General features: G+C 42.3%; 1 protein-coding gene and 1 pseudogene across 1 annotated transcript in view; one reads left to right on the top strand and one right to left on the bottom strand.

Moving 5' to 3' along the window:
* The window catches only part of Rere (arginine-glutamic acid dipeptide repeats), a 329,541-nt gene that overhangs the window by 261,079 nt on the left and 52,298 nt on the right, over positions 1-16,164 (bottom strand). The window lies entirely within an intron of this gene.
* On the top strand, positions 1,565-15,868 carry LOC127211284 (39S ribosomal protein L47, mitochondrial-like; annotated as a pseudogene).

Below are 16,164 nucleotides of genomic sequence, written 5' to 3'. Positions count from 1 at the left end.
AGCCTCAAACGCACAGAGATCTGCCTGCCTTTGCCTCCCAAGTGCTGGGATTACAGGTGTCCGCCACCAACGCAAGGCAAAGTATTCTGTGAACCCCAAAGTTACCATTAGAAACTATCCTTAGTTGGAGATATACTCAGTGGCAAAGCACAGGCCTGGCAGTCAAAACGCCCTGGATTTGATCCTGAACACCACCAAATAAGAACCCATAACATTTATATCATCTATCATACTAACACATACAATTATTCTTTATGGTAACAAAAGCAACCCTATTTATATGCCTTTAATCCCAGCACTGGGGAGGCAGAGGCAGGAGGATCTCTGTGATTTCAAAGCCAGCCAGGTCTACAAAGAGAGTCCAGGACAGCCAAGACTACACAGAGAAACCCTGTCTCAAAAAATCAAAGGAAAAAAAAAAAAAAAGAAAAGAAAAGAAAAAAGAAAGAAAGAAGAATTTGAAGGAAAAATCCAATTCCAGCTATGAAGCAGGCTAAAAAAAAATGATCCCAAGTCCAAGACCTGCCTATGCAGCAAGTGTATGAACTCCGGGACCCCAGAGGTGAACAGAAGAAAGGGTGCCCTCGGGGCGCTGCTGAGTGTAGTGCACACAATGCACTGAGTCTAGAAAGTTCAACACTCAGGTATCAATCCATCAGGCATCTAGTTTCAACCTTCTCCACTCAGCAGTGCTGAGAATGTTTCTAGGAGAGGCCATACTCAGGTTCTACTCCAAAAGGTTTGCAAACACAGGCTGCTCCCATCCTTTTGCTTACTGTTCCACAAATGCCTGAAAAGAAAACTCAGCTCAATTTAGTTGAATCAATAACAATTCCAGTTTTTATAAGCCAGTATGTTTTAAACTAAGCAAAGCTATTCCCTAGGGCCAAATAACTATGATGTATTATTATGTAGCAAATCTTTAAGCCAAACCACATCGTTTCTTTCCAAAACTCACGTATCTACAAAACTGAAAGGCTGTGTGGGAAGGAAGAACTCAGAACACCTAGATTATGTTTCCAGTACGTAGATTATTTTTCCAAATGAAAAAGTCAGAGCCAAGAGAATGGACATGCTGATCTACACTGCCCTCTAGAGTTGCCTTCCCATAACTCCTTTTAGTACTGAAATAATTAAATTCTAATTATAACTCTCTTAATTGCACAAATGTTCAGTATTCTAATATTGCAGACTGACCTTTTTAATGGATTAGTCGTAGTTTTTATTAAAGCCTACAATATTTCAATTTACTCACCATTATTAAAGGTCAAAACTACTTGCCAAAAGGGAAAGGAGTGTACCCAAAACAAAATTTTCTAATTTGCATTTCTTTTTTAAAAGTTTTAAAAGGGCTCAAACTGAAGATTTTCATAAAACAAAGACCACTTGGAGCATCTATTAATGAGCTCACAAGGCCAGGAACACACAAATCTCAGCCAATAGAGCCAGTGCTCCCCGGGGAATGCTCCCAGCAGCTTGCATCTGTCCTTGCAGCTCCTCACAGCTTTTCTTCTTGCCAGGCAAACCAGAGTTCCAAAGGGATTTAAGGAGCTAATGAGACGCCATGGCAACTAAGACCTGTGTTAAAGCGCACACTCCAATGCCCACTTTCCCTGAGTTCCCAACAAGTAACCTAGTAAGGACTAAAAGAAAGTAAACTGCAAACCCGAATCAACCTAGCAACTCTGTAGCATCTCCAACAGCTAAGCCTTTTAATCCTTATACTGAAGAGCTTATAAAATATATTCACTAATGTGCGCCACTGCTAGTACTGCTGCTTTGCTTCTCACAGCAAGTGACCAGGATTTAATCTAGATTTGTCACACCCTAGTTCAAAAAAAAAAAAAGAAAAAGAAAAATTTAAAAATAATCACTGCTACCAGCATTGTTCCTGTTACTGAATAGCCACCCTAACACTGTTGCCTGTGTAACAAAGTCTTAGGGGTAGGGGGATCAAATCATTGAGGAGTCCAGGCATTTATATACAATGACCAAAAAAAAGTATTTCAAACAAAAAAACCAAACTAATATTGTACACCTAGATGTCTATTATTACTTTTTAAAGTACCTAATAAAAATAATCAAGAGGTTTTAATCCAGTAAAAGAGCTATACAAGTGAAAATCAAAAATAGCCCAAGACTAGGGCCCACAGGTCAAGAGAGTACAGCCTGGTTTTGTAAAATAAGAATTGTACTGAAACACGGCCTCATACACTTGTGTCTATACATGGCTGCCTTCTCACAATGACAGAACTGAAGTGTGTCCACCTGCTGTGGGCAGCACTGACAGATCGATCAGGCCCTGCGCAAGAGCAAGACCCTGGCCTTCTCCAGACTGACACCTAGCTCTATCTCCACCATAGCCTAAAACTCAAGGCAATGACATGATGTGGATTAAAAGGAAGGAAGAACTGACAGATGTGACAGACTCCTTCAATATGGTTATTCACCTTAGGCTTTTCGTTACGGACTGGTCCACTGTTTTGTTTTTCAGGGGCTTCAGGGATAGTTCAGTGGTTAGAAGCACTTCTTGCTCTTTCAGAGGACCCAGTTTCAGTTCCCAGCACCCACATGGTGGCTCATGGCTATCTGTAACTCACAGGGATTCAACACCTTCTCCTGACCTTCACGGACACTGTACACATGTAATGCAAAGACATACATGCAAGCAAAACATCTACATACATAATTTGTTTATTTATTTATTATACAGTGCTCTGTCTGTATGTACATCTGCAGGCAAGAAGGGGGCATCAGATCACATGGTAGATGGTTGTGAGCCACATGTATACCTGGTGCCCATGGAGGTCAGAAGAGGGCATCAGATCTCCGAGGACTACAGTGACAGTTGTGAGCCAACATGTAGATTCTGGGAGTTAAACCTGGGCCCTCCTCAAAAGAATAAGTGCTCTTAACCACTTGAGTACTCTCTCCAGCCCCAAAGTTCTAATTACTTAAAAATAAATAAATAAAATAAAATAAAAGCCAAAACAAAACTTCTATGTGCCAGGCATGGTAGCACACAATGGTTTTTTGTTTTGGTTTTGGTTTTTCAAGACAGGGTTTCTCTGCGTCACCCTGGCTGTCCTGGATATTCTTTGTAGTCCAGGTTGGTCTCGAATTTACAGAGATTCACCTGCCTCTGCCTCCGTCTCCGGAGTACTGGGATTAAAGGTGTGTGCCACCACGCCCGGCTACATTTTATAATCCCAGAAGGCAGAGGCAGTAGGTCTCTGAGTTCAAGGCCAGCCCAGTGTAAATAATGAACTCCAGGCAGGCTAGCGATACATAATGAGATCCTGTCTCAAAACAAACATGCTGTAAGACCATCAGAGGATGTCCATGGATGGTACCAAACCATATACATATCATGTTTGCAACTATATATACAAAACCATGATACAGTTTCTTCTAATAAAGATTAAAAACTAAAACATTTTATATACCACAAGGAAAGTTATATAAGTGTGAGTCTCTTAAAATATTCATTTTACTATAGTGAACCTTTTCCTTGTAAGAAGACATAAAAAGCATTTTTATAGCTTTCCTAAAACACAACATCGCGGACTATGTCACTTAGACTCTAATAACCCAGGGTTACTAATAGGAAAGCAGGGTGTAGGGGTACAGAGCATGGGCACCCTGTAAAATGGCTGGATTCGTCTGCAGAGAAAACACAAGACGGTGAGAGTTTATCATGCTGCTCAGAACCACATGCAATTTAAAAGTGATGAATTGCTTTATCTCTGTATTTTTCTATTTAGTCTCTTTAAACCATCAACTACCAGCAATTAATGATGAAAAGCAAAAATCATACATAAGGGGGCACTACTAAAGATATGTTACATTTAAAAGAAACAAAAGAAAACTCAGAGAGTCACAGTTTGACATCTTTTCTCATGGTTTCCTTCTTTTGTAATTCCAAGGAACCCTAAGCACTGGTGAGACGCTTCAGTGGGTAAAAAGCACGGCTATGCTAGCCTAACAACCTGAGTTTTATCCCCAGATTCCAAAGAAAGTGGAAGGAGAGAACCAACTCCCGAACGTTAGCCTCTGACCAACATATGCACTGTGGCATGCTTGCACGCAGCCATGCACACACACACATGTGCACACATACACACACACACACCGAATACATACATAATAGTAATGATGATAATAATAACAAATTAAATTATAAGAATGAAACTGTTGGGGTGAGGAGGAGAGAAGAAATTACACTTCATCCAACCCCTCCTCTGTAGACTGAGACACAAACCTTTCAGGAGAACTTATGGTCAGAACACCACCCCACAGGAAAGCAGAAAATCCCAAAGCAATCTCTAGCTTGTTTGGTTGCTTGGTATCTGAAGTTTGTTGATGATGATGACTTGAGGTATTGTTTTTGTTTTGTTTTGCTTTACAATTTGAAGGTATTTAATGAAAGCACATTGACATTTTAGCAAATTTATTTAAGGTGGCGCACACCTTCAGTACCAGCTATGTAAGGCAGAGGCAGGTGGATCTCTAGACTTTGAGACCACCCTGTTCTACAAAGAGAGTTCCAGGGCAGCCAGAGGTACATAACGAGACCCTGTCTTGAGTAAAAACAAGACAAAAAGAGAGAGCAAAAGCCTACCAAACTTGACACATGAGCTGCATATTCCAAGAGGGAGAGGCTGAAGAGCTGGCTCAGTAAGGAAAGGTGCTCCCCACATAAGCAACTCCATAAAAGTGTCTTCTGGCCTGCACACAGGTACAAATAAAAATTTAAAAATACGGGCTGGAGCGATGGCTGAGAGGTTAAGAGCACTAGCTGTTCTTCCAGAGGTCCTAAGTTCAATTCCCAGCAACCACATGGTGGCTCTATAGTGTGATCTATAGTGTGATCTACTGCTCTCTTCTGGCCCACTGGTGTACATGCAGGCAGAGCACGATAATAAATAAAAATTTTTAATTAAAAAATAAAATACAAGCAAAAAGAGAAGGGGTTTCCGAAAAAAACAGGACACATGCTAATAAATTAGTTTCAAGGCTATAAGAGACCACTTTGCTCAAAACAATCTGAAGATTACTACATTTCTATTTCTTCAATGTGAAAATGAGAGTTTTTGAGGAAAATGGACATACAAATTTGAGCTTCAATCACTGGACACTTGATATGAACAAAGTACTGGTGTCCAGGAATGAGGCAAACAGGCACACACTATTCCATTGTCAGAGTGAAGTCCCAAGGAAGTGGTATTGAGCACAGTGCATGTCAACTTCTTTGAGAAAACATCAAACTACAGTATTCAATTCTTAACGCTCAATCAAAGCTCAATCAATGTCAGCCAAATGCTGCCATTAAATAACGTTTAAATCGTTCTAGATTGTTAAACGGTTTGGGGGTTTTGTTTTTTGAGACAAGATCTCTCTAGGTGGTCTAGGCTAGGCTGTTAATGCTGAAATTACAAGTGTGTTCCACCACACTGTAAAACATTTTTAAAGTCAATAAGTGAGTTATAAGTGTAGAAAAGAGAAAGCAGCACAGTATGAAACTCGGGGCTAGAAGTGGATGTCTATTCAGTACCACCTTTCACACACCTTTGCTCCAAAAACTGGGGACTGAGAATTTGACTTGTGCAGTGATGTTTGCTTGTTTTTCCTGGTTTGTTCTGCCTTCCCTCTGCCCAAAACAGACTTCCATCTCCACACTGGCATATCCACTCTTGAAGTAGTGCGCTTAGTCAGGGCTCTCTAAGACGATGTAACTCATAGGATGAATATTTATAGTTTTATACATTAAGGAGATTTGTGGTCCTCTCCTAATAGGAAGGACAAGAATACAGAAGTTGTTCACTGCACCCCAGCAGTCTCAGTATTTAGTGGTAGAATTCCAGAGGATTCCTAGAGAATTGCTGGTCTTCCATGTATGCTGGAATGCCTAAAAGGTAGGTTCTAGTACCAGGGAAGGAAGGAATGCCTCAGCAACAAGAAAGATGGACTTGCCATCAAGAGTGATAGCAAAGGCGGGCAGTGGTGGTGCACTCGGAAGGCAGAGGCAGGCGGATTGTTGTGAGTTCAAGGCCAGCCTAGTCTACAAAGTGAGTCTAGGACAGCCAGGGCTACCCAGAGAGACTCTGTCTCAAAAAAACCAAAAAGAGTGATAGCAAGCAGGCAGAAAGCAAAGCTTCCTTCTTCCAGGTCCTTCCATGTGGGCAGCAACCAGACTAAGGGTGAGCCTTCTTACCTCAAATGATCTAATTAAGAAAATCACTCACAGTTGAGCATAACTGCTTGGGTTTAACTAATTCCACAAGCAGTCAAGCTGATACAAAGATTAGCCACCATTTTATTCATCCTTTGGGTCTCACTTAGTTCTCTCTTGCTGTGAGTCACCTAACAGAACCCTGTTCGCCCCCACTTCCAAATACCACATGCTACCAAAATTACTTTATCTCACACTTCATACATCTACCTGTATGAAGTCAAGAAAAGTCTCTTCACCATCATTAATCCCACAGAGTTAGCCAGATTTCTGGAGCAAAGCAGACTCTAGTTATTAGCTATCAAGTTAGTCCAAGATGCTAAGTGAGAGGGGTGGATGTTATGAGGGGCATTTTAAAAAGCAACTAAAGGACAAAGACTTGGACCTGCTGGTCAGCATACATGCAGTAATTATCCAAGGAAAAGGAGAAAATGCCTTTGTCTCCTGCCTAACAAGTTAGTCAAAGCAAAATACACCATGCCAGCCAGTGCACACCTTTAACCCCAGCACTTGGAGGCAGAGGCAAGTGGATCTCTATGAATTCCAGGCCAGCCTTTAACATAAATTTAATTACATTGTATTAAGGAAAAACTGTTTTCAAGGTGAATAGTGCCAACCTAATGTAGCATGTGTATTAAAGGATTCACTTTACTTAAATACAATTAACAAAGAACAATTATTGCAACACGACAGCCTAGGTTAGCCATGCTTCCACAACAGAAATCAATATATCATGCTCAGCCCCACACCTTGATACCAAGCACAGTCTAGAACCACTGTGCAGTGTACACTGTCTTCTACACAAGGCCTCTGCAGTCAAGCTAGACTCTCCCTGACGTGTACTCCCCAAAAGCAGTCAGCTCGCCACCCCTTTCTCCCTCTCCCCTGACCCCTGCATCTCTCTCTCAGTGCTAAATGTATGGAATTAAAGCTGATTGATATATGAAGTTAATCAGCCACTTTAGGATATTTAACCAAATCATAGCAGCAGTTTGGTCTCTTAGTGGCCAGTGAAAGACTAAGTTGGTTTTACAGCTTGCCCTTTTCCTGTTCTTCTTAAACAAGTCTCTCTATGTAGCCTCAACTGTGCCACTAAGTCATTAAGAAAACTGGAAACACAACTGACTAAAATCTTCTCTAATATGGGGATTCTTACCTATGCTCAAGGTGCCTATATAACAACAAACTAGAATTCACCAATAATACTCCATACACATTTAGCCCTCAAACCTATCTTCTCACTAGTGTTTTTTTGTTTGTTTGTTTGTTTGGGGGTTCCTTGGTTTTTGTTGTTGTTGGTTTTGTTTCGTTTTGGTGACACCAGACTTGACTATGTAGTCAGGGCTAACTTGAAACTCCTCTTGGTACCTCCAACACTGCACTACACAACTACACACAATCTCATCAAAAGTTGAAGACAATTCTTTGAGAAAAACCCCAGAATTTATCTTGACTAAATTACAGGCAATGAAACAACTCAAAAAATTGAATTATTTGTCACAAACTGCTAGGAAATGTGAAGCTGAGTCCACTGTGCTCCTAACTCTCCTGGCCACTTAAGCTAGAAGCCTGGAAATTACTGGAAATTCTTCTCTCACCAGACACACCCAAGATCTCTTCCTGCTCATTTTTTTGTTTGATTGGTTGGTTGGTTGGTTTGGGTGGGTGGGTGGGTGGGTGTGTGTGTGTGTGTGTGTGTGTGTGTGTGTGTGTGTGTGTGTGTGTTTGTTGTTGTTGTTGTTGTTGTTAACCCTAACCCTGAGTTGTTGCTGTTGCTGTTGTTGTTGTTGTTGTTTCAAGACAAGGTTTCTCTGGGTAGCCTTGGCTGTCCTGGACTCGCTTTGCAGACCAGGCTGGCCTTAGAGATCGACCTGCCTCTGCCTCCTCGAGTGCTGGAATTACAGTGTGCACCGCCGTGACCAATTTTCCTATTTGTTTCAACGCCATCACTGCCTTAGTACAAAGCTTTAAGTTTCTGGTCTTGGTCACCACTACAATCTCACAGCTTAATGTGGCCTCTGGCACTGCACTCTGACCCACTCTGTCTCCAAAGCATTGACAGATGTACTTTTCATTTCTAATACAGTCTCCATGCTCTAGCACAAACAGTCTGAAAACGTCAGAGAAAGAGCTCAAAATGTCAGAAGCTAATGTTTTCAGCTTTCCACATGAATACACATGCAATTAATTCCAAGGCCAACAGCTAACCATACACTTGTCAGTAACATACTACCACCTTCAAGACTCTATTAACAATACCATATAGGGAAGGAGAGAAAAGAGAGAAACGGGGAAAAACTAGTTTGCTCAACTTCTCTTCTTTACCTCTTCTAATCATAAAAGCTTGACGTTCCTACTTCCAAACTTCTCAAATTCTCTTTTTTTTAAAGACATGGTCTTTCTATGTAGTGCAAGCTGACATCAAATTACAATACCCCTGCTCCAATGGCCAAAGCACCAAGATCACAGGCATCTACTGCCATGCCTAGCTTGAATCTATCTACGTATCCATTCATCTAGTGTTTGTTTATTTACTTGAATTTCTGTATGTGCCCATGCCCATGCCCACAGAGGCCAGAAGAGGACACCAAAGCCTCTGGAGCTGAGGTTATAAATGATTGTGAGCTGCCTGATGTGGCTGCTGGGAACCACACTTGGATCCTCTATGAGAGTAGAGCTCACATGTAGGTGCTGAGCTGTTGAATGAATATTCAATATTTAGTATCGAATTATTATTTTAGTGAAATCGGCAGGTTACTCCTTAACCAGCATTATACCCAAATAACCACACAAAGAGACCAGGATCTCTTTAATTAGCCTATAGCACAATGCCCCACAATAATTACTCCATCCTAACCCTCCATGCTAGGATAGTTTCTTCCCATTCAGATTTCCCACATTATACTTGCTTTTAAATCATCTTCTAGGCCTGGTTCATTTCTCTTGATGTATCCCGGTCTCTCCTCCAGCTCCGTCCTCTCATGCTCCTCTTTCTCCTCCCTCACTGATCAGGATGTCCCACCCTATTCTCTATTACTGCTCAGTATTGGCTAGTTTGTTTTTATTGACAATACAGAGAACAAATGGTGACATGTTTACACAAACTTGACACAGGAGATACTTAGAACAAACATCACAATACAATGTCCATTGATGCAGAGAGTGGGGTGGAGAAACCAGCATTTGAATGAACAAGGATAAACTGCACACAGTCCACAAGAGTATTATGCCAACACTGAGCCATCTCTGCAGGCCCTCATATTTTTTTCCTAGCCTATCTGATACAATGGTACAAATCTATATAATCCCAGCATCCAAGAAGCTAGAGGAGCTGGGGTGGTGGGGGTGGTGCACGCCTTTAATCCCAGCACTCGGGAGGCAGAGGCAGGCGATCACTGTGAGTTCGAGGTCAGCCTGGTCTGCAAAGCGAGTCCAGGACAGCCATACCTAACACAGAGAGACTATGTCTTTAAAAAAAAAAAGGGGGGGGGGGCGCGGCACGGGCATGGTGGTGCACGCCTTTAATCCCAGCACTCGGGAGGCAGAGGCAGGTGGATCTCTGTGAGTTCAAGGCCAGCCTGGTCTATAGAGGGAGTCCAAGACAGCCAAGGCTACACAGAGAAACTCTGTCTTGGAAAAAAAAAAAAGAGGCTAGAGGAGAGTGTTGAGTTCAAGCCAGGCAGGGCTTAAACAAAGAGAAAGGAAAAACACAATGAGATGGCTCAGTGGTTAAAAGCACTGGATGCTGATCCAGACCTGGGTTTGATTCCTCGCAGCTACTTGGTGGTTCACAAAACATCATGTGTAAGCCAATGCCAGGGGATCTGATGCCCGCTTCTGGCATTCTTAGGGACCAAGAATGAAAGTGACAAACACATGCAGGCCAACACTCATACACATACGATGATTTCTTTTTTAATAATTCAGTGTTAGTCATGGTAGTGCATGCCTTTCATGCGCTCACCAGTACATTCCTCTCAGCACTAGGGAGGCACAGGCAGGCAGCTTTCTGAGTTGCAGGCCAGCCTGGTCTACATAGGAAGCTCTGAGCCAGCCAGGGCTATATATAGCAAGACTCTGTCTCAAAAGGGGGCTGCCAGAAAGGATAAAGAGGTGGCTCAGCCATTAAGAGCACTGGCTGCTCTTTGCAGAGGTCCTGAGTTCAAGTCTCAGCAACTACTTGGTGGCTCACAACCATCTGTGTGGTTCCCTCTTCTGGTGTGCATGAAAACAGGGCACTCATATACATAAAATAAATAAGCAATTCAAGGAGGGGGGATTTCTGGAGAACTGGCTCCGCTTTTAAGAGCACTTGTTCTTACTGACGGCCTGGGCTCCATTCCCAGCACCCACATGATGACTCACAAACATTCATAATTTCAGTTCAGAGGATCCGATACACCAAGCATGTACATGGTGTACATGCATAATGCAGGCAAATAAATAAAACGAAAAATTAATTCATTTTTTGGAAAGGAAAAAATTTTGTCATGCCTACAGGGCCCAAGTAATTATGGTGGTGGTGGTGGTAGTTTTTTGAGATGGGTTTCTCTGTGTAGCCCTGGCTGTCTTGGATTCACTTTGTAGACCAGAGTACCCTCAAATTCAACGAGATCTGCCTGCCCCTGCCTCTCAAGTGCTGGGATTAAAGGCGTGCACCAAACATGCCCGGCCAATTATTGCTCTTATTAAAGTATTTTTAATAAAGTATCAGGGCATACACACTTTAGAAAAGGGACTAAGAAAACAAATGGCTCTCTTTTGTGGGAGGGGAGTTCTAGGTAGGGTTTCTCTGTGTAATAGCCCTGGCTGTCCTGGACTCACTTTGTAAACAAGGCAGCCTGCCTCTGCCTCTCTGCATGCTGGCATTAAAGGTGTGCATCACCACCCCTGACTAACAAATGGTTCTCTCATCAGGCAATTCAAGGCCAGGAAAGAAAAAGATGAAGGTGATAATAATGGGCAATCCTTATCACGATGTAAAGTGTTGTGTGTCCAGCTCCTCTTATTTGGTATTTAATCTTCTACTCCTCTAAACATCACCTCCACTCCATAAAGTGAACAGAACAGTGATTATTACTGTCAAAATTTTTAGAAGGATAAGAGAAGCAGGAGTTGAAGTACCAGATCACAACCAGGGCAAGTTGTCTCAAGATTAAAAGGCCACACCAGAACTCCAAACCACTCCCTATGAACAACCCCAATACAGTGGCTGACTGTAAAAGAATTACATGGTATCACTGTCAGCTTATTCATTTTTCTTTTGAGAAAAACAAGTTCTAAGAACTTCTCCTACTACTGGAATTCAACTGTAGCTAGTGTTTAATTTAATTTACAATCACCAGTGGCGTACATTGTTGGAAAACATACACTTACATAAGCAATCAATATAATTGAAGAAAATAAGAGGGCAAAGTAATACAAGATGAGGGTGTCACTTTAGATTGTGGCCTGGAGAGCTTTCCTTTGGATTACGACTGAAATGAAGTTCAAATTATAAGGCAGAAAAACCAAACCAAAAGACCAATGGTAAGGGACTCTAGGCAGGAGCTTTCAATAACAGCAGTATGCTGCTGACGTGAACTTTGGTTTGTCAGTTCCTCACACAAAATAGACACACCAATTTAAGTGCAGCTGAGAGCAAGGTGGGCAATGACCAGAGGTTTTATGAAAACCTTAGAAAAGCCAGTGCTGGCCTATGGACATAGCAAGAAATATAAATTGTATTCCAAATGGGATGAGAAACAAAGGTTTAGGAGAACAGTGTGGTCTGCTTTTCTGAAAAGCTCACATCCTGTTTCCCAGGAAAACCTAATTACAGAATGACAAAAACAGGAGGAGGAGTTAGGAGGCTATACTCCTAGAAAAAACAGTGGTCAACAGGGGCTGGCGGAATGATGAGGGCAAGGGCAGAGTGGTGGGGAATGTCAAAGCCAAGCGGAAACGGCCTGAGCTCTTGCCGCGCCTCTTGCCCACTCGGGCTTCAACTGCAGAATGGATCTAACTAGACACAGATCTTTATGGCCTTCTGCTCATAGCCTCAGCATCACCCTGTTAGCATGACTCCCTACTGCTCTTCTCATGTAGCCTCTCAGAATTCTGTTACCGAGTTCTTCTGGCAAATGCCACAGATAGATCCAAGAAACCCCTAATAATTGTGAACAAAGAGTTTAGCTTCTGACACTCTACAGACAGGTAAACTTCTACAAACAACTAGAGCTACTGATTGTTACGTACACCCAGTTTAGTGCGAGGTTCAGTTCTCTGTAATCTTTACAGTACTTCAAGAGTGTCAACAAGTTCTTCTCAGGGGAAGCACAACATTCTTTTTCCCATAATAACGCTGGCAAATTAAACTCCTTTTTTATTGGTTTACTAAGACATGGTCTCACTATGTTGCCCAGGCTAGCTTCAATCTCATGATTCTCCTGCTCTACTGAAATTACAGGAGTGAGCCATCATGCCTGCATTTTCTGTTTTGTTTTTTGTGTGTTTCCATGAAAACCCATTCAGCTCCCTTTCAGAACTACTAAGTGTTCCAATTAAATATTAAAATGTTCTATTGTTTTGTGCCTTCAATAAGACTCCCTCCCCCAAAAAACTGAGAAGAGAAAGGAGGGGAGAGTAACCCAGTTTGCTTCTCAGGGCCTCAGTGGCCATAAATAAATGACAGTGATATCCTTCCAGGCTGCCTAGCACATCTGTATCGTGCACATCTGCATCATGCCGCCCACATCCCTCTGCTCTGCCACAAATATTTTCTACTTACCAGATACAACCATACTCTTGCCACTGACTAAGTCACATTAAACACAACCAGTTTTTATAACACATACCAACAGTGCCTTTAAAACCAGAACTAGAACAAAGATGTAGTTTCAGCTATTGATGGGGGGGGGGGGTCATACTTACTGTCAATGCCTTAAAGATGCTAAAGGCACAGAATTGTTGGGTACTGCTTTTCTACAGCAAGACAGCTCAAGTACTATAGACAGTAAACATCTAAGTATTCCTGTTACAAACTGCTGAGAAAAGCAGATGTGCAGCAAGCTGTAGGCCTAGTGTTAGAAACAGAACTCAGCTGACTAGTTCCCTCCAGCACAGACCATGGTAACTGTAGCAACCACAACACATCAAAGCCAGGACCCCGGGGAATTCCCCAACAGGCTAGATTCTCAGCCTCTCCTATAACTGTCAAAAGCTGCACAGAGTAGAGAGAAAATATACTAAGGAAAATGTCATACCAGCTTTCAACAAGGCTTCCCCACTTATACATCTTCCTAAAAGGGGGCGGGGGGAATAATTTAAACGGTGTTTCTCAAAAATGAATGTAGACACTTCTGATTAATATGCATACACATGTTTTCATTCCCTAGTACGTGCATAATATAATTAAGTAAATACTACACTGAAATCTTTTGGCTCTTGATGAAGACTTTTTGTGGAAATATATTTATCCTGAAAAATAGCAGTAGCGCAAGAAAGAAATGGAAAATGAAAAGATGACAAAGAAAAAAGCAAGCATTTTAAATGAAAGTAGAACACAAACTTGACTACAGAAGAGACATGTGCGCCTTCTGAGGCAGTTCCTCCAACAAAACTTTTCTATGGTGTCTATAAAGTAAACAACAGCAAACACAGCACCCATAACTAATCACTACATAAAAGATTACCAGAGAATGCTTTATTGTCAAAAAAGAATCTAATCAAACTTCCCGGTGTGCCCAGTGCCCACTACTGACAGCTGGGCTGGCCCACTACTCTCAGCCTTGGTCAAACAAAGGTCTTATAGATGGATGGCAGTCAACTGTAAGATGCATAGTTACTTAAAATGTTACAAAAATAAAAATATTGAGAGCTGGAGAGATGGTTCAGAGGTTAAGAACACCGACTGCTCTTCCAATAGTCCTGAGTTCAATTCCCAACAACAACTGGTAGCTCAGAGTCATCTATAATGTGATCTACTGCCCACATCTATAATGTGACTGCCTGCATTAAGATCTGGCACAAGAGCAAGCCAGACCTCCATCCACCCCCAACCTCGGCAAACAGCAGATAAGCTCGACTTTCTCCCTTACTAAGGAGTGTTCAGCTGGTATCTCCAGTTGCCTTCCCCCTCCCCCACAAGGTATGTTAAATCCCACAGTTTTCTCCAACCCTGCGTCCTCGAAGGAAAACTTCTGCATACCCTTCGCATTCCTGGGAATGCCCCAAGTCCCTCCACTGGAGCCACCCAGCAGGTGGCATACATGCCATCTTCCTTCACCTGCAAAACCAGAGCCGGGGCTCTACTTCTGGCCTCGTCCCCTCGTCCCCAGAGGCTGCTGAACTCACCCAAGAGCTTCTGTTACCAAGTAAACCTGCCTTTTATAATACTTTTAATCTGGCTTTGATTGGCTTGTTTTGTTAGCGGAGATAACCCATTGATGAGCTATCCAAAATGGACAGGTGCTAGAAAGAAGGCATCAGGCCAACAAGTTTCCTGTGCTATAGTAAATGGCCTCACAGCCATGCACATCTGAACAGCTAACTGCACTTAGTGCTTGAGGGGACATAATACTAAGAGATGAGAGCAACAAGGAGCTAGAAGGAAAAATCAGGCAGTAGATATATTTCATTGCATACAATATAATTCTCAAAAATAAAAAAAGCTAAAATCAGCAGCAGTATACTAAACACTAATGCCCCTTTGTATCTAAACTAAAGAAGCCACAAATATTAGCTCTGACTTGTAGACATCCTAAAACAAAGACTTTATTTTTGTTTTTGAGACAAGGTTTCTCTGTGTAGCCTTGGCTGTCCTGGACTCACTGGAGATCAGGCTGGCCGGAACTCACAGATATACACCAGCCTCTGCCTATGCCTCTGTCTACCTGAGTGCTGGGCTTAAAGGTGTGTGTGCCACCGTACCTGGCTAAAATAAGAAACATGGCTAAAATCAGTCAGTCTAGTGGGTATTTGTAGAGGGGTCTCAGTGTTCCTGTCCCTAGTAAATCCCAAGGCCCCAGCTTGCTCCAGGTTTTCTCTTAGCTTGTTGCATAAGAACACACCACATGTCACATCTCTTCTCCAGTGTAAATTGCTTCATACCACGTTGTCAAGGGAAGGACTAGAAGAACTTTTGATGACCCAAAGAATTGGGGGGAAGAAAAGTCAAATCTGGAGCCCTGTGGACCTGCCTGCAGCTAAGGAACAAGAGTAACAAAGACTTACATAAACTTTGGTATGTTCTTCTGAAGGAGAAACACATGCTTCTAACTCTAGAACAGGAGGCCAAACAGAGATTGCCACGGCCAAGCCCAAAGCTGTTAGAAAAGGTTGTTGGTTGACTCCATGAATGTCTTAGAGAGAAAGTGGTCCAGGATAGGGAAGGTGCTTTAAGGCTTCTTCAGACCACTCAAGAAAAAGCAAGACCTGGTGCTTAGAGAAGGGACAGCTCCAGAGAGTCATCTGGCAAAAACTTAAGCTATACCTTGGTACCTAATAAAAAGATACACAGGAAATGGTTCTTCGCAATGCCCTTTGTGGATCATTTTGTCAGAAACAAGCCCCCATTGAAGCAAGGAAAAAACTTTACAGAAAAAAAAAAAAATTATCAAGGCAAAGTTCCCACCTCCCTTTGAAGACAGAAGCTAAGTATTGCCTAAGATAAGATCCAGAAGTCCAGTTCCTCTGTTCTCAAAGCACAGTCTGCGTCCTGATGTGAACGTTTGTTTTGTTTTGTTTTTGTTTTTCGAGACAGGGTTTCTCTGTGTAGCCTTGACTGTCCTGGACTCGCTTTGTAGACCAGGCTGGCCTTGAACTCACAGCGATCCACCTGCCTCTGCCTCCCGAGTGCTGGGATTAAAGGCGTGCGCCACCACGCCCGGCTGATGTGAACGTTTGTTAGGCAGTTTATAAAGAAATGTTCTTGTCAAGTGAAAAAAGGAAAG

Source organism: Acomys russatus, chromosome 29, assembly GCF_903995435.1.
Source record: "Acomys russatus chromosome 29, mAcoRus1.1, whole genome shotgun sequence".
In the NCBI taxonomy this organism is placed as follows: domain Eukaryota; kingdom Metazoa; phylum Chordata; class Mammalia; order Rodentia; family Muridae; genus Acomys; species Acomys russatus.
This window is presented reverse-complemented; position numbering and strand designations above follow the sequence as displayed.